Source organism: Ranitomeya imitator, chromosome 3, assembly GCF_032444005.1.
Source record: "Ranitomeya imitator isolate aRanImi1 chromosome 3, aRanImi1.pri, whole genome shotgun sequence".
NCBI lineage: Eukaryota > Metazoa > Chordata > Amphibia > Anura > Dendrobatidae > Ranitomeya > Ranitomeya imitator.
In genome coordinates, this window is record NC_091284.1 from 844053960 (window position 1) to 844076903 (window position 22944).

At 46.0% G+C, this 22944-nt stretch overlaps 1 protein-coding gene across 1 annotated transcript in view; it reads right to left on the reverse strand.

Moving 5' to 3' along the window:
• The window catches only part of LOC138671875 (FH2 domain-containing protein 1-like), a 157188-nt gene that overhangs the window by 111340 nt on the left and 22904 nt on the right, over positions 1-22944 (reverse strand). The window lies entirely within an intron of this gene.

A 22944-nucleotide genomic window follows, 5' to 3' on the forward strand; every position in this document is an offset into this window, starting at 1 on the left:
GGATTCCACCTCTCTCACACCCCTCTGTTGTGAATTCTGCTTTTGGGCTCCCTCCGGTGGTTGTAGGTGGTAATGCAGTTGTCTCTGGGCTGCAGTCCTGGACAGGTGTATCTGCTGATTGCAGTTCTGACTGGAGTATTTAGGTTTGCAGGACTCATTAGTCCTTGCCAGTTGTCAATGTTTCTTGGGAAGTGTTGGATCCCTGTCTGGCTTCTCCTGCTTAGCTGCCAATTCAGCAAAGATACGTGTCTGTTTCTTTTTCTATGGCACACAAGCTGTGTGCTTGTTTTTTGATTGTATTCCTGCTCTGAGTTTAGTAGTCTCGGAAATTGCAGATAGGGTTGAGCGACTTTTAGTTTTTTAGGGTCGAGTCGGGTTTGCGAAACCCGACTATCTCAAAAGTCGAGTCGAGTGAAATCGGCCGATTATGGCGAAAAGTCGGGGATCGACCGAAACACGAAACCCAATGCAAAGTCAATGGGAAATCTTTTTCTCTCTCTCTCTCCTCCGTCCCTGAACAGAAAAGCTGGTGTTACACATTGCAAATCGCTACAGCGCACAAGTGACAAGATGGCGATAGGCGTCCACGCCCCTAAGACCTATGTCATCACTCTGCCCACGCTCCTTCATTGGCTGAAAAAATGGCGCCAAACGCGTCATACGAAATGCGACTTTGGCGCGAAGATCGCCGACCACATGGCCGATCCAACACTAGGATCGGGTCGGGTTTCATGAAACCCGACTTTGCCAAAAGTCGGCGACTTTTGAATTTGTACGATCCGTTTCGCTCAAGCCTAGTTGCAGATATACGTTCCACGTCTTTAGTTAGATGGAGGAATTTTTGTATTATCTGCTGTGGATATTTTTGGAAGGGTTTTAATACTGACCGCACAGAACTCTGTCCTATCCTTTCCTATTTTAGCTACAGCGGCCTCTTGTGCTAAATCCTGTTTTCTGACTGTATGTGTCTTTCCTCTCCTACTCACAGCCAATATTTGTGGGGGGGTTGCCTATCCTTTGGGGTTCTGCTCTGAGGCAAGATAGTATTCCTATTTCCATCTTTAGGGGTATTTAGTCCTCCGGCTGTGACGAGGTGTCTAGGGCTTGTTAGGTACACCCCACGGCTACTTCTAGTTGCGGTGTTAAGATCAGGATTTGCGGTCAGTATAGTTACCTGTTGTGAATTCCGCTCTTGGGCTCCCTCCGGTGGTTTTAAGTGGTATGGCTGCTCCTTGGATTTAGCAGTCTGCAGCTGCTTCCACTGATTGTCTTTCTGCTCGGCTATTTATGCCTGGCTCTTCCCTTCAGCCAGTGCCACTTGTCAATGGTTCCTGGTTGGATTCATATCTCTCTTGGATTTCCCTGATATCCTGACCAGTTCAGCAAAGTTAAGTCCTTGCTTTGCTCTTTTCCGTCCACATGTTGTGGACTTATTCGTTCTGTGCATTCTATGTTTTGTCCAGCTTGTCAGTATGGATTAATTCAGTTAAGCTGGAAGCTCTGGGAAGCAGATTTACCCTCCACACCTTTAGTCAGGTGTGGAGATTTTTGTAAACTCTGTGTGGATTTTTTGTAGTTTTTAATACTGACCTCACAGTATTCTATCCTGTCCTATCTATCTAGCTAGACTGGCCTCCTGTGCTACATCCTGGTTTCATTCTGTGTATGTCTTTTCCCTCTCCACTCACCGTCATTACTTGTGGGGGGCTATCTATCCTTTGGGGATTTTCTCTGAGGCAAGATAGTTTTCCTGTTTCTATCTTTAGGGGTAGTTAGTTCTCAGGCTGTGATGAGGTGCCTAGGGAGCGACAGGAGCATCCCACGGCTACTTCTAGTGTTGTGTTGAGCTTAGGGACTGCGGTCAGTACAGGTACCACCTCCTTCAGAACTCGTCCCATGTTGCTCCTAAACCACCAGTTCATAATAGTTACCACCTACTCCAGTGAAAGTTTTCATGCTGCTCCAAGGTCACCGGATCATAACAGTACAACTGGCCAATAATGAGTTAAATGCATCTCAGAAGAAGGGAAGAAAGGTGTTGAGCCATTTTTTTTCCTTCAGTCAGCTTTATCTTCTCTTCCCTCTTTATCTCTGGGTGGCTGAGGAGCATTGTGCTAGCATGGATGTTCAGGAATTAGCTTCTCGTGTAGACCAGCTTGCTGCTAGGGTACAGGATATTTCTGATTATATTGTTCAAACTCTTGTTTTAGAGCCGAAGATTCCTACTCCTGATTTGTTTTTTTGGAGACAGGTCCAAATTTTTGAGTTTTAAAAACAACTGTAAACTATTTTTTGCTCTGAGACCTCGATCCTCTGGTGATTCCATTCAGCAGGTTAAAATCGTCATCTCCCTGCTGCGTGGCGACCCGCAGGATTGGGCGTTTTCCCTGGAATCTGGGAATCCGGCTTTGCTTAATGTAGACTCCTTTTTTCAGGCTTTAGGATTATTATATGATGAACCTAATTCTGTGGATCAAGCTGAGAAGACCTTGTTGGCCCTGTCTCAGGGTCAAGAGGCGGCAGAATTGTATTGTCAGAAATTCAGAAAATGGTCTGTGTTGACTAAATGGAATAATGATGCTTTGGCGGCAATTTTCAGACAGGGTCTTTCTGAATCCGTTAAAGATGTTATGGTGGGGTTTCCCACGCCTTCCGGTCTGAGTGATTCTATGTCTCTGGCCATTCAGATTGACCGGCGCTTACGGGAGCGCACAACTGTGCGCGCTGTGGCGTTGTTCTCAGTGCAGACTCCTGAGCCAATGCAGTGTGATAGGATTCTGTCTAAAACGGAACGACAAGGATTCAGACGTCAGAATAGGTTGTGTTATTATTGTGGCGACGCTTCTCATGTCATTTCAGTCTGCCCTAAGCGGACAAAGAGGATCGCTAGTTCATTTACCATCAGTACTGTACAACCTAAATTTCTGTTACCTGTGTCCTTGATCTGCTCATTGTCATTTTCTAGTCTTGAAAGATAGGAGACAAAAAAAGCGCAAATAGGGTCTTATCCCCAGGATTGTTCTTAATCAATTGTGAGAGAACTGCTCACCTGGTAGTACACAGTACAAGCGTGTAGTTGTCAGCTGCTGCAGATCCACAGGTCGGCGTTGCGACCTCTCAGAACCGTTATAATAAATGAAATGTGGATTACATCTGCGCTGCTGCGACAAATAATAGATCCAGATATACTGTTAGGGTGTTCGGGTGGTTTATTCAACGCGTTTCGAAGCTCAAAGGCTTCTTCTTCAGGAAGTTTCCACACAAAGATATCAAGCCTTTGAGCTTCGAAACGCGTTGAATAAACCACCCGAACACCCTAACAGTATATCTGGATCTATTATTTGTCGCAGCAGCGCAGATGTAATCCACATTTCATATAACAACATTGTCATTTTCTGTCATGGCGTTTCTGGATTCAGGCGCAGCCTTGAACTTAATGGACTTTGAGTTTGCCAGGCGTTGTGGTTTTCCCTTGCAGCCTTTGCAGAACCTTATTCCTTTAAGGTGCATTGATGCTACACCCTTGGCTAAAAATAAGCCTCAGTTTTGGACACAGGTGACCATGCGCATGGTGCCAGCCCATCAGGAAGATTGTCGATTTCTGGTGTTGCATAATTTGCATGATGCTATCGTGCTGGGTTTTTCGTGGTTGCAGGTACATAATCCTGTGTTGGATTGGAAGTCCATGTCTGTGACTAGTTGGGGTTGTCAGGGGGTTCATAATGATGTTCCTTTGATGTCAATTTCCTCTTCTTTCTCTTCTGAAATTCCAGAGTTTTTGTCTGATTTTCAGGATGTATTCGATGAGCCCAAGTCCAGTTTCCTTCCACCGCACAGGGACTGCGATTGTGCTATTGACTTGATTCCAGGCTGTAAGTTTCCTAAGGGTCGACTTTTTAATCTATCTATGCCTGAACATACCGCCATGCGGAGCTATATTAAGGAGTCTTTGGAGAAAGGGCATATTCGGCCATCTTCTTCACCATTGGGAGCGTGGTTCTTTTTTGTTGCTAAAAAAGATGGTTCCTTGAGACCCTGTATTGATTATCGCCTCTTGAATAAAATCACGGTCAAGTTTCAATACCCTTTACCTTTGCTTACCGATTTGTTTGCTAGGATTAAGGGAGCTAGTTGGTTTACGAAGATTGACCTTCGGGGGGCATATTATCTTGTTCGTATTAAGCAGGGTGATGAATGGAAAACTGCGTTTAACACGCCCGAAGGCCATTTTGAATATCTTGTGATGCCATTCGGACTCTCTAATGCTCCATCTGTTTTTCAGTCCTTCATGCATGATATTTTCCAGACTTATATTGATAAGTTCTTGATTGTATATTTGGACGATATTTTGATTTTTTCCGATGATTGGGAGTCTCATGTGGAACAGGTCAGGATGGTATTTCAGATCCTTTGTGACAATGCCCTGTTTGTGAAAGGGTCTAAGTGTCTCTTTGGGGTGCAGAAGGTTTCTTTTTTGGGCTTTATTTTTTCTCCCTCGTCTATAGAGACGGATCCGGTTAAGGTTCAGGCCATTCATGATTGGATTCAGCCCACATCCGTGAAGAGCCTTCAGAAATTTTTTGGTTTTGCAAATTTTTATCGCCGTTTCATTACTAATTTTTCCAGCGTGGTTAAACCCTTGACCGATTTGACGAAGAAAGGCGCTGATGTGGCGAATTGGTCCCCTGCGGCTGTTTCTGCCTTTCAGGAGCTTAAACGTCGATTTACTTCTGCTCCGGTGTTGCGCCAACCAGATGTTTCTCTTCCGTTTCAGGTTGAGGTTGACGCTTCTGAGATTGGGGCAGGGGCCGTTTTGTCTCAGAGGGATCCTGTTGGTTCCTTAATGAAACCGTGTGCCTTCTTTTCCCGTAAGTTTTCGCCTGCTGAACGCAATTATGATGTCGGCAATCGGGAGTTGTTGGCTATGAAGTGGGCATTTGAGGAGTGGCGACATTGGCTTGAGGGAGCTAAGCACTGTATTGTGGTCTTGACCGATCATAAGAATTTGATTTACCTCAAGTCTGCCAAACGGCTGAATCCTAGACAGGCTTGATGGTCCTTGTTTTTTTCCCATTTTGATTTCGTGGTCTCGTAACTTCCGGGTTCTAAGAACATTAAGGCTGATGCCCTCTCTAGGAGTTTTTCGCCTGATTCTCCTGAGGTCTTAGAACCGGTCGGTATTCTGAAAGAAGGGGTGGTCCTTTCTGCCATTTCCCCTGATTTACGACGGGTTCTTCGGGAATTTCAGGCTGACAGACCTGACCGCTGTCCTGTGGGGAAACTGTTTGTTCCTGACAGATGGACTAGTAGAGTGATTTCTGAGGTTCACTGTTCTGTGTTGGCTGGTCATCCTGGCATTTTTGGTACCAGAGACTTGGTTGGTAGGTCCTTTTGGTGGCCTTCTTTGTCACGTGATGTGCGTTCTTTTGTGCAGTCCTGTGGGACTTGTGCGCGGGCTAAGCCTTGTTGTTCCCGTGCTAGTGGGTTGCTTTTGCCATTGCCGGTCCCTGAGAGGCCCTGGACGCATATTTCTATGGATTTTATTTCCGATCTTCCGGTTTCCCAGAGGATGTCTGTTATCTGGGTTGTTTGTGACCGATTCTCTAAGATGGTTCATTTGGTGCCTTTGCCTAAATTGCCTTCCTCTTCGGATTTGGTTCCGTTGTTTTTTCAGCATGTGGTCCGTTTGCATGGTATTCCGGAGAATATTGTGTCCGACAGAGGTTCCCAGTTTGTTTCTAGATTTTGGCGGGCCTTTTGTGCTAGGCTGGGCATTGATTTGTCTTTTTCTTCTGCGTTTCATCCTCAGACAAATGGTCAGACCGAGTGAACTAATCAGACTTTGGAGACTTATTTGAGATGCTTTGTGTCTGCTGATCAGGATGATTGGGTGGCTTTCTTGCCATTGGCCAAGTTTGCCCTTAATAATCGGGCTAGTTCGGCTACTTTGGTTTCGCCTTTCTTTTGTAATTTTGGTTTTCATCCTCGTTTTTCTTCTGGGCAGGTTGAGCCTTCTGACTGTCCTGGTGTGGATTCTGTGGTTGACAGGTTGCAGCAGATTTGGGCTCATGTGGTGGACAATTTGGTGTTGTCTCAGGAGGAGGCTCAACGTTTTGCTAACCGTCGTCGGTGTGTTGGTTCCCGGCTTCGGGTTGGGGATCTGGTCTGGTTGTCTTCCCGTCATGTTCCTATGAAGGTTTCTTCTCCTAAGTTTAAGCTTCGGTTTATTGGTCCTTATAGGATTTCTGAGATTATTAATCCGGTGTCTTTTCGACTGGCGCTTCCGGCCTCTTTTGCTATCCATAATGTCTTCCATAGATCTTTATTGTGGAAATATGTGGAGCCCGTTGTTCCCTCTGTTGATCCTCCGGCCCCTGTGTTGGTTAATGGGGAGTTGGAATATGTTGTTGAGAAGATTTTGGATTCCTGTTTTTCGAGGCGGAAGCTTCAGTACCTTGTCAAATGGAAGGGTTATGGCCAGGAGGATAATTCTTGGGTTTTTGCCTCTGATGTCCATGCCGCTGATTTGGTTTGTGCCTTTCATCTGGCTCATCCTGATTGGCCTGGGGGCTCTGGTGAGGGTTCGGTGACCCCTCCTCAAGGGGGGGGGGTACTGTTGTGAATTCTGCTTTTGGGCTCCCTCCAGTGGTTGTAGGTGGTAATGCAGTTGTCTCTGGGCTGCAGTCCTGGACAGGTGTATCTGCTGATTGCAGTTCTGACTGGAGTATTTAGGTTTGCAGGACTCATTAGTCCTTTCCAGTTGTCAATGTTTCTTGGGAAGTGTTGGATCCCTGTCTGGCTTCTCCTGCTTAGCTGCCAATTCAGCAAAGATAAGTTTCTGTTTCTTTTTCTATGGCACACAAACTGTGTGCTTGTTTTTTGATTGTATTCCTGCTCTGAGTTTAGTAGTCTCTGGAGTTGCAGATATACGTTCCACGTCTTTAGTTAGATGGAGGAATTTTTGTATTATCTGCTGTGGATATTTTTGGAAGGGTTTTAATACTGACCGCACAGAACTCTGTCCTATCCTTTCCTATTTTAGCTAGAGTGGCCTCTTGTGCTAAATCCTGTTTTCTGACTGTATGTGTCTTTCCTCTCCTACTCACAGCCAATATTTGTGGGGGGCTGACTATCCTTTGGGGTTCTGCTCTGAGGCAAGATAGTATTCCTATTTCCATCTTTAGGGGTATTTAGTCCTCCGGCTGTGACGAGGTGTCTAGGGCTTGTTAGGTACACCCCACGGCTACTTCTAGTTGCGGTGTTAAGATCAGGATTTGCGGTCAGTATAGTTACCACCTACTCCAGTGAAAGTTTTCATGCTGCTCCAAGGTCACTGGATCATAACACCCCTCGCCCCAGCGAAAAGCATGGCGGAGGAGTTGGTTTTCTCCTGTCAGATAACTGCTCCTTCACCCCAATCCCACTTCCGCCCTCTGTTACCCTCCCTTCCTTTGAGGTGCACTCTGCGCGCATCTACTCCCCCTCCAATTGGCTGTCATTTACCGCCCCCCAGGGCCAGCCACCACCTTCTGTGACCACTTCACCACCTGGCTACTCCATTTCCTCGTCGCTGATATCCCCACTATCATCATGGGCGACTTCAACATCCCCATTGACACTTCCCTCTCAGATGCCAGTAAACTTATATTCCCCACTTCCTCCTTTGGCCTTGCTCAATGGTCTTCTACAGCCACCCACAAAGATGGTCACACACTGGACCTCATCTTCACCCGCCTCTGCTCCCTATCTAACCTCTCGAACTCACCTCTTCCTCTTTCTGACCACAACCTACTCACATTCTCTTCCCTCTCCACTCCTTGTCTACCATCCCCACCCCACAAACTTTCTCACCCTCGCAGAAATCTTAAACACCTTGATCTTCACTCACTCTCTGAATCCCTCCTCCCTCTCACAGACATAAGCTCCCTACACAATGCGGATGATGCTGCCGCTCTATATAACACCACAATAGCTGTAGCTTTGGAATCTCTTGCCCCTCTCACACATACCAAAGCTCGCAAAATCAACAGACAGCCCTGGCACACCCGCCTGACCAAAGAACTGAGGCAAGCTTCCAGGGCTGCTGAGCACAGATGGAAAAGATCCCACTCCAACGAGCACTTCATCACATTCAAACAGTCCCTCACTACTTTCAAGACCACGCTCGCCACAGCAAAACAAACCTACTTCTCATCCCTCATATCCTCTCTGTCTCACAACCCCAAACAGTTATTCAACACCTTCAATACTCTCTTCCGCCCCCAGCACCTCCTCCCTCCCCACTCATATCAGCTGAAGACTTTGCCTCATTTTTCAAGCAGAAGATTGAGAACATCAGAGACAGTTTTAGTAAACAACCCCCAGAACCCTTCCTCCCAACTACCCTGCCCTCCACCTCCAAAACCAACTTCTCCACCATTACAGAAGACGGACTCTCCACTCTACTCTCAAGATCGCATCTCACCACCTGTGCACTTGACCCACTCCCATCCCACTTCATCCCAAACCTCACCACAGTCTTCATCCCAACCCTAACCCATCTCTTCAACCTATCACTAACAACTGGCGTTTTCCCCTCAAGCTTTAAACATGCCTCAATCACACCTATCCTCGAAAAGCCCTCTCTTGACCCATCCTCTGTATCTAGCTATCACCCTATATCACTTCTCCCCTTTGCCTCAAAACTACTGGAACAACATGTCCATCTTGAACTGTCCTTCCATCTATCTTCCTGCTCCTTCTTTGTCTGCTTTCAATCAGGCTTCCGGTCACACCACTCCACTGAAACTGCCCTAACTAAGAACACCAATGACCTATTAACCGCCAAGAGCAAGCGACACTACTCTATCCTCCTCCACCTGGACCTGTCCTCTGCCTTTGACACAGTGGACCATTCCCTGCTGCTGCAGACCCTCTCATCCCTTGGCATCACAGACTTGGCCCTATCCTGGATCTCGTCATACCTAACTGACCGGACATTAGGCGTATCCCACTCACACAACACCTCCTCACCTCGCCCCCTATGTGTCGGAGTCCCGCAAAGTTCAGTTCTAGGGCCCCTGCTCTTCTCCATTTACACCTTTGGCCTGGGACAGCTCATAGAATCTCACGGCTTTCAGTATCATCTCTATGCTGACAACACAGAGATCTACATCTCTGGACCAGATATCACCACCCTACTAACCAGAATCCCTCAATGTCTAACCACTATTTCATCCTTTTTCTCCGCTAGATTTCTGAAACTTAACATGGACAAAACATAATTCATCATCTTTCCCCCATCTCACACGACCTCCCCAACGAACCTATCCATTACAGTAAACGGCTGCCCACTCTCCCCAGTCCCACAAGCTCGCTGCCTCGGGGTAATCCTTGACACTGATCTCTCCTTCAACCCACATATCCAAGCCCTTTCTACTTCCTGCCGCCTCCAACTTAAAAATATTTCACGGATCCGTACATTCCTAAACCAAGAATCTGCAAAAACCCTAGTCCATGCCCTCATCATCTCCCACCTCAACTAGTGTAACCTCCTGTTCTGTGGCCTCCCCTCTAACACTCTTGCACCCCTCCAATCTATTCTAAACTCTGCTGCCCGACTAATCCACCTGTCCCCCAGCTATTCCCCCGCCTCTCCCCTCTGTCAATCCCTGCACTGGCTCCCCATCACCCAGAGACTCCAGTACAAAAGCCTAACCATGACATACAAAGCCATCCACAACCTGTCTCCTCCATACATCTGTGACCTCGTCTCCCAGTACTTTCCTGCACGCAACCTCCGATCCTCACAAGATCTCTTTCTCTACTCCCCTATTATCTCCTCTTCCCACAATCGTATACAAGATTTCTCTCATGCATCCCCCCTACTCTGGAACTCTCTACCACAACATATCAGACTCTCGCCCACCATCGAAACCTTCAAAAAGAACCTGAAGACCTACCTCTTCCGACAAGCCTACAACCTGCAGTAACCACCGATTGACCAAACCGCTGCACGACCAGCTCTACCCTCACCTACTGTATCCTCACCCATCCCTTGTAGATTGTGAGCCTTCGCGAGCAGGGTCCTCTCTCCTCCTGTACCAGTTGTGACTTGCATTGTTCAACTTTATTGTACTTGTCTTATTATGTATACTGTTATGGACCTGGTGGTTAGGAGCACCCAGAACGACCTGATAGTTAAACTCATACAGGACAAGCTCTGGGAAGTGGGAGCTCTGCTGACCGCAACCCCTAATCCTATCACACAACTAGAAATAGCCATGGAGCGTACCTAACACGACCTAGACGCCTCTTCACAGCCTAAGAGCTAACTAGCCCTAAAGATAGAAAATAAAGCCTACCTTGTCTCAGAGAAATTCCCCAAAGGAAAAGGCAGCCCCTCACATATATTGACTGTGAGTTAAGATGAAAGTCACAAACACAGAAATTAAACAGGTTTCAGCAAAGGGAGGCCAGACTTACTAAACAGACTGAGGATAGGAAAGGTATCTTTGTGGCCAGCACAAAAAACTACAAAAGACCACACAGAGTGTGCAAAAAGACCTCCGCACCGACTCACGGTGCGGAGGTGCCACTCTGCATCCCAGAACTTCCAGCTAGCAAGACAAAATCATGATAGCCAACTGGACAAGGAAACAATGAACAAATAATTAACTAGCAGGGAGTACAAGAACATTGAGAGCTGGCATGGAGTAACGATCTGAGTGGAGTTAAATAGAACAGCCAGCCAAAGAACAAACTACGTCACCTGTGGAAGGAACCTCAGAAGCAGCAGCTCCACTCACAGCCACCAGAAGGAGTCCATGGACAGAACTCGCCGAAGTACCATTCATGACCACAGGAGGGAGTTTGAAAACAGAATTCACAACAGTACCCCCCCTTGAGGAGGGGTCACCGAACCCTCACCAGAGCCCCCAGGCCGATCAGGACGAGCCAAATGAAAGGCACGAACTAGATCGGCAGCATGAACATCAGAGGCAAAAACCCAGGAATTATCTTCCTGACCATAACCCTTCCACTTGACCAGGTACTGGAGTTTCCGTCTCGAAATACGAGAATCCAAAATCTTCTCCACCACATACTCCAACTCCCCCTCGACCAACACCGGGGCAGGAGGATCAACGGAGGGAACCATAGGCGCCACGTATCTCCGCAATAACGACCTATGGAACACATTATGGATGGCAAAAGAAGCTGGAAGGGCCAAACGAAATGACACAGGATTAAGAACTTCAGAAATCTTATATGGACCAATGAAACGAGGCTTAAACTTAGGAGAGGAAACCTTCATAGGAACATGACGAGATGACAACCAAACCAAATCCCCAACACGAAGTCGGGGACCAACACAGCGCCGGCGGTTAGCGAAACGTTGAGCCTTCTCCTGGGACAATGTCAAATTATCCACCACATGAGTCCAAATCTGCTGCAACCTGTCCACCACCGTATCCACACCAGGACAGTCCGAAGGCTCAACCTGCCCTGAAGAGAAACGAGGATGGAAACCAGAATTACAGAAAAAAGGCGAAACCAAAGTAGCCGAGCTGGCCCGATTATTAAGGGCGAACTCAGCCAAAGGCAAGAAGGACACCCAATCATCCTGATCAGCAGAAACAAAGCATCTCAGATATGTCTCCAAAGTCTGATTAGTTCGTTCGGTTTGGCCATTTGTCTGAGGATGGAAAGCCGAAGAAAAAGACAAATCAATGCCCATCTTAGCACAAAAGGACCGCCAAAACCTCGAAACAAACGGAGAACCTCTGTCCGAGACGATGTTCTCCGGAATGCCATGCAAACAAACCAAATGCTGGAAAAACAATGGCACCAAATCAGAGGAGGAAGGCAATTTAGACAAGGGTACCAAATGGACCATCTTAGAGAAGCGATCACAAACCACCCAAATGACCGACATCCTTTGAGAGACAGGGAGATCTGAAATAAAATCCATGGAAATATGCGTCCAGGGCCTCTTCGGGACCGGCAAGGGCAAAAGCAACCCACTGGCACGAGAACAGCAGGGCTTAGCCCGAGCACAAGTCCCACAGGACTGCACAAAAGAACGCACATCCCGTGACAAAGAAGGCCACCAAAAGGATCTAGCCACCAAATCTCTGGTACCAAAGATTCCAGGATGACCCGCCAACACCGAACAATGAACCTCAGAGATAACTCTACTAGTCCATCTATCAGGGACAAACAGTTTCTCCGCTGGACAACGGTCAGGTCTATCAGCCTGAAACTTCTGCAGCACGCGCCGCAAATCAGGGGAGATGGCAGACAAAATTACCCCCTCTTTGAGAATACCCGCCGGCTCAGGAACACCCGGAGAGTCAGGCACAAAACTCCTTGACAGGGCATCAGCCTTCACATTCTTAGAGCCCGGAAGGTACGAAACCACAAAATCAAAACGGGAGAAAAACAGCGACCATCGAGCCTGTCTAGGATTCAGCCGTTTGGCAGACTCGAGATAAGTCAAATTCTTGTGATCCGTCAAGACCACCACGCGATGCTTGGCTCCTTCAAGCCAATGTCGCCACTCCTCGAATGCCCACTTCATGGCCAACAACTCTCGATTGCCAACATCATAATTGCGCTTAGCAGGCGAGAATTTTAAAGAAAAGAAGGCACATGGTTTCATCACCGAGCCATCAGAACTTCTTTGCGACAAAACAGCCCCTGCTCCAATCTCAGAAGCATCAACCTCAACCTGAAACGGGAGCGAAACATCTGGCTGGCACAACACAGGGGCAGAAGAAAAACGACGCTTCAACTCCTGAAAAGCCTCTACAGCCGCCGAGGACCAATTGACCACATCAGCACCTTTCTTGGTCAAATCAATCAACGGTTTAGCAACACTAGAAAAATTAGCGATGAAGCGACGATAAAAATTAGCAAAGCCCAGGAACTTCTGCAGGCTCTTCACAGATGTCGGCTGAGTCCAATCATAATTGGCCTGAACTTTAACAGGGTCCATCTCGATAGTAGAAGGGGAAAAAATGAAACCCAAAAATGAAACCTTCTGAACCCCAAAGAGACATTTCGACCCCTTCACAAACAAGGAATTCGCACGAAGGACCTGGAACACCATTCTGACCTGCTTCACATGAGACTCCCAATCATCCGAAAAGACCAAAATATCATCCAAATATACAATCATGAATCTATCCAGGTACTCTCGGAAGATGTCATGCATAAAGGACTGAAACACAGATGGAGCTTTAGAAAGCCCGAATGGCACAACCAGGTACTCAAAATGGCCCTCGGGCGTATTAAATGCTGTTTTCCATTCATCGCCCTGTTTAATTCGCACAAGATTATTCGCCCCTCGAAGATCTATCTTGGTGAACCAACTAGACCCCTTAATCCGAGCAAACAAATCAGACAGCAGCGGCAAAGGGTACTTAAATTTGACTGTGATCTTATTAAGAAGGCGGTAATCAATACAAGGTCTCAAAGAGCCATCCTTCTTGGCCACAAAAAAGAATCCTGCTCCCAACGGTGATGACGACGGGCGAATATGACCTTTCTCCAAGGATTCCTTTATATAACTCCGCATAGCGGCGTGCTCTGGCACAGATAAATTAAACAGTCGGCCCTTAGGAAACTTACTACCAGGAATTAAATTAATAGCACAATCACAATGCAGGAGCCATGCACATGGTCAATTGAGTCCAGTACTGAGGCTTATTCTTGGCCAAAGGCGTAGCATCAATTCCTCTCAATGGAATAGGATACTGCAAGGGCTCCAAGAAAAAACCACAGCGCCTGGAAAACTCCAAGTCCATCAAATTCAGGGCAGCGCCTGAATCCACAAATGCCATAACAGAATGGGACGACAGAGAGCAAATCAGAGTAACGGACAAAAGAAATTTAGACTGTACCGTACCAATGGTGGCAGACCTAGCGAACCGCTTAGTGCGCTTAGGACAATCGGAGATAGCATGAGTGGATTCACCACAGTAAAAACACAGCCCATTCCGACGTCTGTGTTCTTGCCGTTCCGCTCTGGTCAAAGTCCTATCACATTGCATAGGCTCAGGCCTGTGCTCAGAGAATACCGCCAAATGGTGCACAGCTTTGCGCTCACGCAAGCGCCGATCGATCTGAATGGCCAAGGACATAGACTCATTCAGACCAGCAGGCGTGGGAAATCCCACCATGACATCCTTAAGGGCTTCAGAAAGATCCTTTCTGAAAATTGCCGCCAGGGCACACTCATTCCACTGAGTAAGCACAGACCACTTTCTAAACTTCTGACAGTACACCTCCGCTTCATCCTGACCCTGACACAAAGCCAGCAAGATTTTCTCTGCCTGATCCACTGAATTTGGTTCATCATAAAGCAATCCAAGCACCAGAAAAACCGCATCTACATCACGCAAAGCATGATCTCCTGGCGCAAGTGAAAATGCCCAGTCTTGAGGGTCACCACACAACAAAGAAATAATGATTTTTACTTGTTGAACGGGGTCACCAGAGGAGCGGGGTTTCAAAGCTAGAAACAGTTTACAATTATTTTTGAAATTCAGGAATTTAGATCTATCCCCAGAAAACAAATCAGGAATTGGAATTCTAGGCTCTAACATCGGATTCTGAACCACAAAATCTTGAATGTTTTGTACCCTTGCAGTGAGATGATCCACACAAGAGGACAGACCTTGAATGTCCATATCTACACCTGTGTCCTGAACCACCCAGAGGTTAAGGGGAAAAGAAAGACAAAAAACACTGCAGAGAAAAAAAAATGGTCTCAGAACTTCTCTTATCCCTCTATTGAGATGCATTAATACTTAGGGCCAGCTGTACTGTTATGGACCTGGTGGTTAGGAGCACCCGACCTGATAGTTAAACTCACACAGGACAAGCTCTGGGAAGTGGGAGCTCTGCTGACCGCAACCCCTAATTCTATCACACAACTAGAAATAGCCGTGGAGCGTACCTAACACGACCTAGATGCCTCTTCACAGCCTAAGAGCTAACTAGCCCTAAAGATAGAAAATAAAGCATACCTTGCCTCAGAGAAATTCCCCAAAGGAAAAGGCAGCCCCCCACATATATTGACTGTGAGTTAAGATGAAAGTCACAAACACAGAAATGAAACAGGTTTCAGCAAAGGGAGGCCAGACTTACTAAACAGACTGAGGATAGGAAAGGTATCTTTGTGGTCAGCACAAAAAACTACAAAAGACCACGCAGAGTGTGCAAAAAGACCTCCGCACCGACTCACGGTGCGGAGGTGCCACTCTGCATCCCAGAGCTTCCAGCTAGCAAGACAAAATCATGAAAGCCAACTGGACAAGAAAACAATGAACAAATAATAACTATCAGGAACTTAGCTTCTGCTGGAGTAGACAGGTCACCAGAAAGATCCAAGAACGAACTGAACCAGTACAAGAACATTGAGAGCTGGCATGGAGTAAAGATCTGAGTGGAGTTAAATAGAACAGCCAGCCAAAGAATAAACTACGTCACCTGTGGAAGGAACCTCAGAAGCAGCAGCTCCACTCACAGCCACCAGAGGGAGTCCATGGACAGAACTCGCCGAAGTACCATTCATCATGACCACAGGAGGGAGTTCGAAATCAGAATTCACAACAGTATACCTCTCCTCACATGTAAAGCGCCATGGAATAAATGGCGCTATAATAATAAATAATAATAATAATACATAAAATTAGAATAATGGGGATAGGGGAAAATATGTGTAAGTGGGTTAAGAGCTGGCTCAGGGATAGGAAACAAAGGGTGGTTATTAATGGAGCACACTCGGACTGGGTCGTGGTGAGCAGTGGTGTACTACGGGGGTCAGTATTGGGCCCTCTTCTTTTTAACATATTTATTAATGACCTTGTAGGGGGCATTCAGAGTAGAATTTCAATATTTGCAGATGACACTAAACTCTGCAGGGTAATCAATACAGAGGAGGACAATTTTATATTACAGGATGATTTATGTAAACTAGAAGCTTGGGCTGATAAATGGCAAATGAGCTTTAATGGGGATAAATGTAAGGTCATGCACTTGGGTAGAAGTAATAAGATGTATAATTATGTGCTTAATTCTAAATCTCTGGGCGAAACCGTCAATGAAAAAGACCTGGGAGTATGGGTGGATGACAAACTCACATTTAGTGGCCAGTGTCAGGCAGCTGCTACAAAGGCAAATAAAATAATGGGATGCAGTAAAAGAGGCATAGATGCTCATGAGGAGAACATAATTTTACCTCCATACAAGTCACTAGTTCGACCACACTTAGAATACTGTGCACAGTTCTGGTCTCCGGTGTATAAGAAAGACATAGCTGAACTAGAGCGGGTGCAGAGAAGAGCGACCAAGGTTATTAGAGGACTGGGGGGTCTGCAATACCAAGATAGGTTATTACACTTGGGGCTATTTAGTTTGGAAAAACGAAGGCTAAGGGGTGATCTTATTTTAATGTGTAAATATATGAGGGGACAGTACAAAGACCTTTCTGATGATCTTTTTAATCATAGACCTGAGACAGGGACAAGGGGGCATCCTCTACGTCTGGAGGAAAGAAGGTTTAGGCATAATAACAGACGCGGATTCTTTACTGTTAGAGCAGTGAGACTATGGAACTCTCTGCCGTATGATGTTGTAATGAGTGATTCATTACTTAAATTTAAGAGGGGACTGGATACATTTCTTGAAAAGTATAATGTTACAGGGTATATACACTAGATTCCTTGATAGGGCGTTGATCCAGGGAACTAGTCTGATTGCCGTATGTGGAGTCGGGAAGAATTTTTTTCCCCAAGGTGGAGCTTACTCTTTGCCACACGGGTTTTTTTTGCCTTCCTCTGGATCAACATGTTAGGGCATGTTAGGTTAGGCTATGGGTTGGACTAGATGGACTTAAAGTCTTCCTTCAACCTTAATAACTACGTTACTATGTATGTTGTTTCTCCTTGCTCTATAACGTATTGTCATGTCCTCTGAAGTGAATTACGCTACTAATCTGGGTTGGCTCCGGACCCATGATTAATTAAGAAATTGGAGCTGGTGACAGCTGATTTGTCCTGTGCGTTTAGGAGGCTTTGTCGCAATGGACGGCGTTGCTAATTATTGTTTCCACCCAAGTGGGTGTAGTTATATCGCCCTCGCTGCAGTGTGCCCATAAGCCAGTACAATGTAAGGCAGCCTTTCTGGCGACTAAATATCCTAGGTGCAGTACCCTGTCTGACCTCAGGGTAAGGGGGGCGACGGAGAGCTGCAAGTTCCAAACCGGAACTGGGAAGTGGGATATAGAGAAATCCCCTTCAGAAAGATCCAGGGTCAACCAAACAACCCCGGTTCATGACAAATTGGTGTGAGCGGTGGAGAAGATAAAGGTATCCTCCCTGTGAACCGTGACAAACATATTCTTTCATCCTAGCAGATTCTGCATCTTCAATCTACAAACCTTAGACTTTATGGCTCTTTAGAACAATAGATATCACTTTCCAGTCACCTGGGCTTCATAAGGAGTTTTAATTAGTTTTGTCCCTTCTTAGCTATGTGTAATTTTCTTAGCTATGTGTTATCGTGCGGGCTGATGAGGGTCCTGAATGCAGTTGTGTTAAATGCTTTCTGGGCACTCTGGCTGCGGGGAACAGTGGCTATGTGGGCTGTCTCCCTAGGGGCTAACAAAGCTTTCCCATTTGTCTGACAGGCTGTAGACCTAACTCTTCCACCACCATGACAGACTGTGGGCGTTGATGGCTTCTTCTGGATTCGGGTTAACTCTAGCTGGTAATGTCGCTAGGCTTGTCTTTCATCTCTCCCAGCCTGGGCCTGTCGCTCGTCTCTCTTAGCCTCTCGGTATTGCTGAATCAGGTTCAGATGTCCCTCACAATCGTCTGCACTGAGATACTGCAAGGCCATCTGCAGGTTTGGGATCCACGCTATTGTAGTTATGGATGTGGCCGGCAACCACAGGTAGGCCCTCTGCAGCAGTACCACCTATGATTCGGCTGGCCTTCCCTTGATCAGGGCTCGAGTCTCGAGTGACAGGCTTGCTTGGCGTCAACCTGCAGCCAAGGAGGCTTATGTTGTGCATAAATATGTGATTCTTCAGAATTTGTTTTAGTCTTTGCCTGATGAAGAGACGTATGTAGTCTGTAAAGCTGCAATTTGTTACCATCTTTTTAGTTAGCCATTAAAAGGTATCAACCACTGAGGACTCTCAATTCTACATATTTTTCTATCCACTGGCTAACACGGTATCAAGATATATTTCTTTCCTGTAACTTTTTGATGATAATTCTAATCGGTATGTGTGGAGAAAACCAGGCAATGTGTGGAGAAAACCTGCTCAATACAATCCCAACAGTGAAACATGGTGGTGGCAGCATCGTGCTATGGGGGTGTTTTTCAGCTGCAGGAAGGAAACACAAATGCGGCCAAGTACAGAGATATCCTGGATGAAAACCTCTTCCAGAGTGCTCTGGACCTCAGACTTGGCCGAAGGTTCACCTTCCAACAAGACAATGACCCTAAGCACACAGCTAAAATAACAAAGGAGCAGCTTCAGAACAACTCTGTGACCATTCCTGACCGGCCCAGCCAGAGCCCTGACCTAAACCCAATGGAGCATCTCTGGAGAGACCTGAAAATGGCGTCCACCAACGTTCACCATCCAACCTGACGGAACTGGAGAGGATCTGCAAGGAAGAATGGCCGAGGATCCCCAAATCCAGGGGGGAAAAACTTGTGGCATCATTCCCAAGAAGACTCCTGGCTGTACTAGCTCAAAGGTGCTTCTCCTCAATACTGAGCAAAGGGTCTGAAGACTTATGATCGTGTGATATTTCAGATTTTCTTTTTTAATAAATTTGCAACAATTTCTACATTTCTGTTTTTTTTCAGTCAAGATGGGGTACACTCTGTACATTAATGAGAAAAAATGAACTTTATAGAATTTACCAAATGGCTGCAATGAAACAGAGTGAAAAATTTAAAGGGGTCTGAATACTTTCCGCTGTAAGTAGTTAACAGATCAGTAACGTGTATTCTTCTGGTGATTCCCATCACTCACAGATCAGTAACATGTCTTCTTCTGGTGATGTCCATCACTCACAGATCAGTAACGTGTATTCTTCTGGTGATTCCCATCACTCACAGATCAGTAACATGTCTTCTTCTGGTGATGTCCATCACTCACAGATCAGTAACGTGTATTCTTCTGGTGGTTCCCATCACTCACAGATCAGTAACACGTCTTCTTCTGGTGATGTCCATCACTCACAGATCAGTAACGTGTATTCTTCTGGTGATGGCCATCACTCACTGATCAGTAACATGTCTTGTTCTGGTGATTCCCATCACTCACAGATCAGTAACGTGTCTTGTTCTGGTGATTCCCATCACTCACAGATCAGTAACGTGTCTTCTTCTGGTGATGTCCATCACTCACAGATCAGTAACGTGTATTCTTCTGGTGATTCCCATCACTCACAGATCAGTAACATGTCTTCTGGTGATTCCCATCACTCACAGATCAGTAACATGTCTTGTTCTGGTGATTCCCATCACTCACAGATCAGTAACATGTCTTCTTCTGTGATTCCCATCACTCACAGATCAGTAACATGTCTTCTTCTGGTGATGTCCATCACTCACAGATCAGTAACGTGTATTCTTCTGGTGATGGCCATCACTCACTGATCAGTAACATGTCTTGTTCTGGTGATTCCCATCACTCACAGATCAGTAACGTGTCTTCTTCTGGTGATTCCCATCACTCACAGATCAGTAACGTGTCTTCTTCTGGTGATGTCCATCACTCACAGATCAGTAACGTGTATTCTTCTGGTGATTCCCATCACTCACAGATCAGTAACATGTCTTCTGGTGATTCCCATCACTCACAGATCAGTAACATGTCTTCTTCTGGTGATGTCCATCACTCACAGATCAGTAACGTGTCTTCTTCTGGTGATTCCCATCACTCACAGATCAGTAACATGTCTTCTTCTGGTGATTCCCATCACTCACAGATCAGTAACATGTCTTCTTCTGGTGATTCCCATCACTCACAGATCAGTAACATGTCTTGTTCTGGTGATTCCCATCACTCACAGATCAGTAACGTGTCTTCTTCTGTGATTCCCATCACTCACAGATCAGTAACATGTCTTCTTCTGGTGATTCCCATCACTCACAGATCAGTAACATGTCTTCTTCTGGTGATTCCCATCACTCACAGATCAGTAACATGTCTTGTTCTGGTGATTCCCATCACTCACAGATCAGTAACATGTCTTCTTCTGGTGATGTCCATCACTCACAGATCAGTAACATGTCTTCTTCTGGTGATTCCCATCACTCACAGATCAGTAACATGTCTTCTTCTGGTGATTCCCATCACTCACAGATCAGTAACATGTCTTCTTCTGGTGATGTCCATCATTCCACCACTTTTCCCTCTTGGTGATACAATATCAGTGTTGCGGCTACACTATGATCGTCCTGTCACTTGTAGACAGGACAACACTTCAGCAGGTGCAGGTGGATTTTGTGTCATTCGACAGGTCAATCTGAGTGTCTCCATTTATGAAGGAGTTTGGGTCTGATGCCTGTAATATCTTACACTACAGTTGAATGAATCATGCCCAGGAGTCCTCTATAAATACATCCGCCAGTATATCCAGCAACTCCTCTCTTCCATATCTATTTAGGATTGTAGTCCGCACGTGTCCATTATATGTAGCTTGGAAAGGAGGGTGTGGGGCAGGACAGGTTCTGTCACCTCATAACCTATGGTGAAGTGTGATTCATTCAGATATTGATCATGAGAAGATTGAATGAGATTACAGATACTAATCTGCGTCATGGATAGTGGCCATAGATGAGCACGGAATAACTGCAGATTATTTCTTTTGTCTATGGAAAGTCCCATCCCTACTCTAATTAATAGTATCCATAAAGAAGCAGAATGAAGACTTTATCTGGAATGTTCCCAACCTGCACATATTAGATCTGCTAATCCTGCTGATCATCCAATGTGGAGGCTTCCAACTCCTCTAGATGAGGAAGAGAACAGATCAGGCCTTTTATTTCCCAAAAGTCACCTGATGAGGTTTAACAATGATAAATGTAAGGTTATACACATGGGAAGAAGGAATCAATGTCACCATTACACACTGAACGGGAAACCACTGGGTAAATCTGACAGGGAGAAGGACTTGGGGATCCTAGTCTAATATATAATTGCCTAGAATACTACTTCCTGCAATATCTGCCAACTTCCGTGGCTTTGTCCGGAGCTAATGTCCGGAGCTAATGTCCGGAGCTAATGTCCGGAGATAAGTGACGTCAACAGTGTCCAGTGTCTGATTGGTTGCCGCCTGCTGCGAGCGACCAATCAGAAACGTGCCGTACTGTGACACACTCCGCCCGCCATTTTGGTGTGATTTTTGAATTTTTACCTCACAGCAAGTTTCTACTGCGTGGAGGCGGCCCAGTGACGTTGCTCTTCAAGCTCCTGCCGAATTTCGTCAAAAAAATGATAATACCATTTACCAAAACTATATATATTTAGTTGTGAAGTGGTTCAGTGACATTTTCACACCAATTTTGAACTTTTGTTTGGTGTTTTCTCCATATACTGCCTATTATTTTTGTTCTTTCTTACTATTATTTATTAATTGTATTATTCTTACATTTGAATAAATAAAGTATATATGGATTCTAGACTCCCGATTCTTTAGAATCGGGCTGCCATCTAGTTAATGATAAACTTACCTGGAGCAGCCAGTGCCAGGCAGCAGCTGCCAAGGCAAACAGGATCATGGGGTGCATTAAAAGAGGTCTGGATACACATGATGAGAGCATTATACTGCCTCTGTACAAATCCCTAGTTAGACCGCACATGGAGTACTGTGTACAGCTTTGGGCACCGGTGCTCAGGAAGGATATAATGGAACTAGAGAGAGTACAAAGGAGGGCAACAAAATTAATAAAGGGGATGGGAGAACTACAATACCCAGATAGATTAGCGAAATTAGGATTATTTAGTCTAGAAAAAAGACGACTGAGGGGCGATGTAATAACCATGTATAAGTATATAAGGGGACAATACAAATATCTCGCTGAGGATCTGTTTATACCAAGGAGGGTGACGGGCACAAGGGGGCATTCTTTGCGTCTGGAGGAGAGAAGGTTTTTCCACCAACATAGAAGAGGATTCTTTACTGTTAGGGCGGTGAGAATCTGGAATTGCTTGCCTGAGGAGGTGGTGATGGCGAACTCAGTCGAGGGGTTCAAGAGAGGCCTGGATGTCTTCCTGGAGCAGAACAATATTGTATCATACAATTATTAGGTTCTGTAGAAGGACGTAGATCTGGGGATTTATTATGATGGAATATAGGCTGAACTGGATGGACAAATGTCTTTTTTCGGCCTTACTTACTATGTTATGTTACTATGTTACCTGGTGGAGATGTATAAACGGGCAGAAGATCTGCAGGCGATGGAGCACAGTGGGGTATGGAGGAGGAGGTCAGAAGAGTTTGTAGGAGGTGGAGGAAGATCGAGGGGTTTGGGGAAGATGATAGAGTGGTGTAGAGGAGAAGAACAAGGGTCTGGAGGAGAAAGACAGAGGAGTCTCGAGAGGAAAGACAGTGGGATCTGGAGAAGAAACCCAGAGGGGTCGAGAGGAGGAAGACTGATGGTTCTGGAAATCAGAGGAGTTTGAGGAGTTGGTAGACAGAGGGAACTGGGGGAAGAGGAAAGTGGGGTCTCTAGAATAAGGAGGTGGGGATAGGCATCTGGAGGAGGTCAGAGGGGTCCAGTGGAGGAGGTCAGAGGAGAAAGAAGATGTACAAATATATAGGGGTTTGGAAGAAGGTGATAGAGTGGTGTAGAGGAGGACAGAGGGGACTGGAGGAGGAGGACAGAGGGGACTGGAAGTAAAGTTCAGAGGGGTCTGGAAGAGGATGA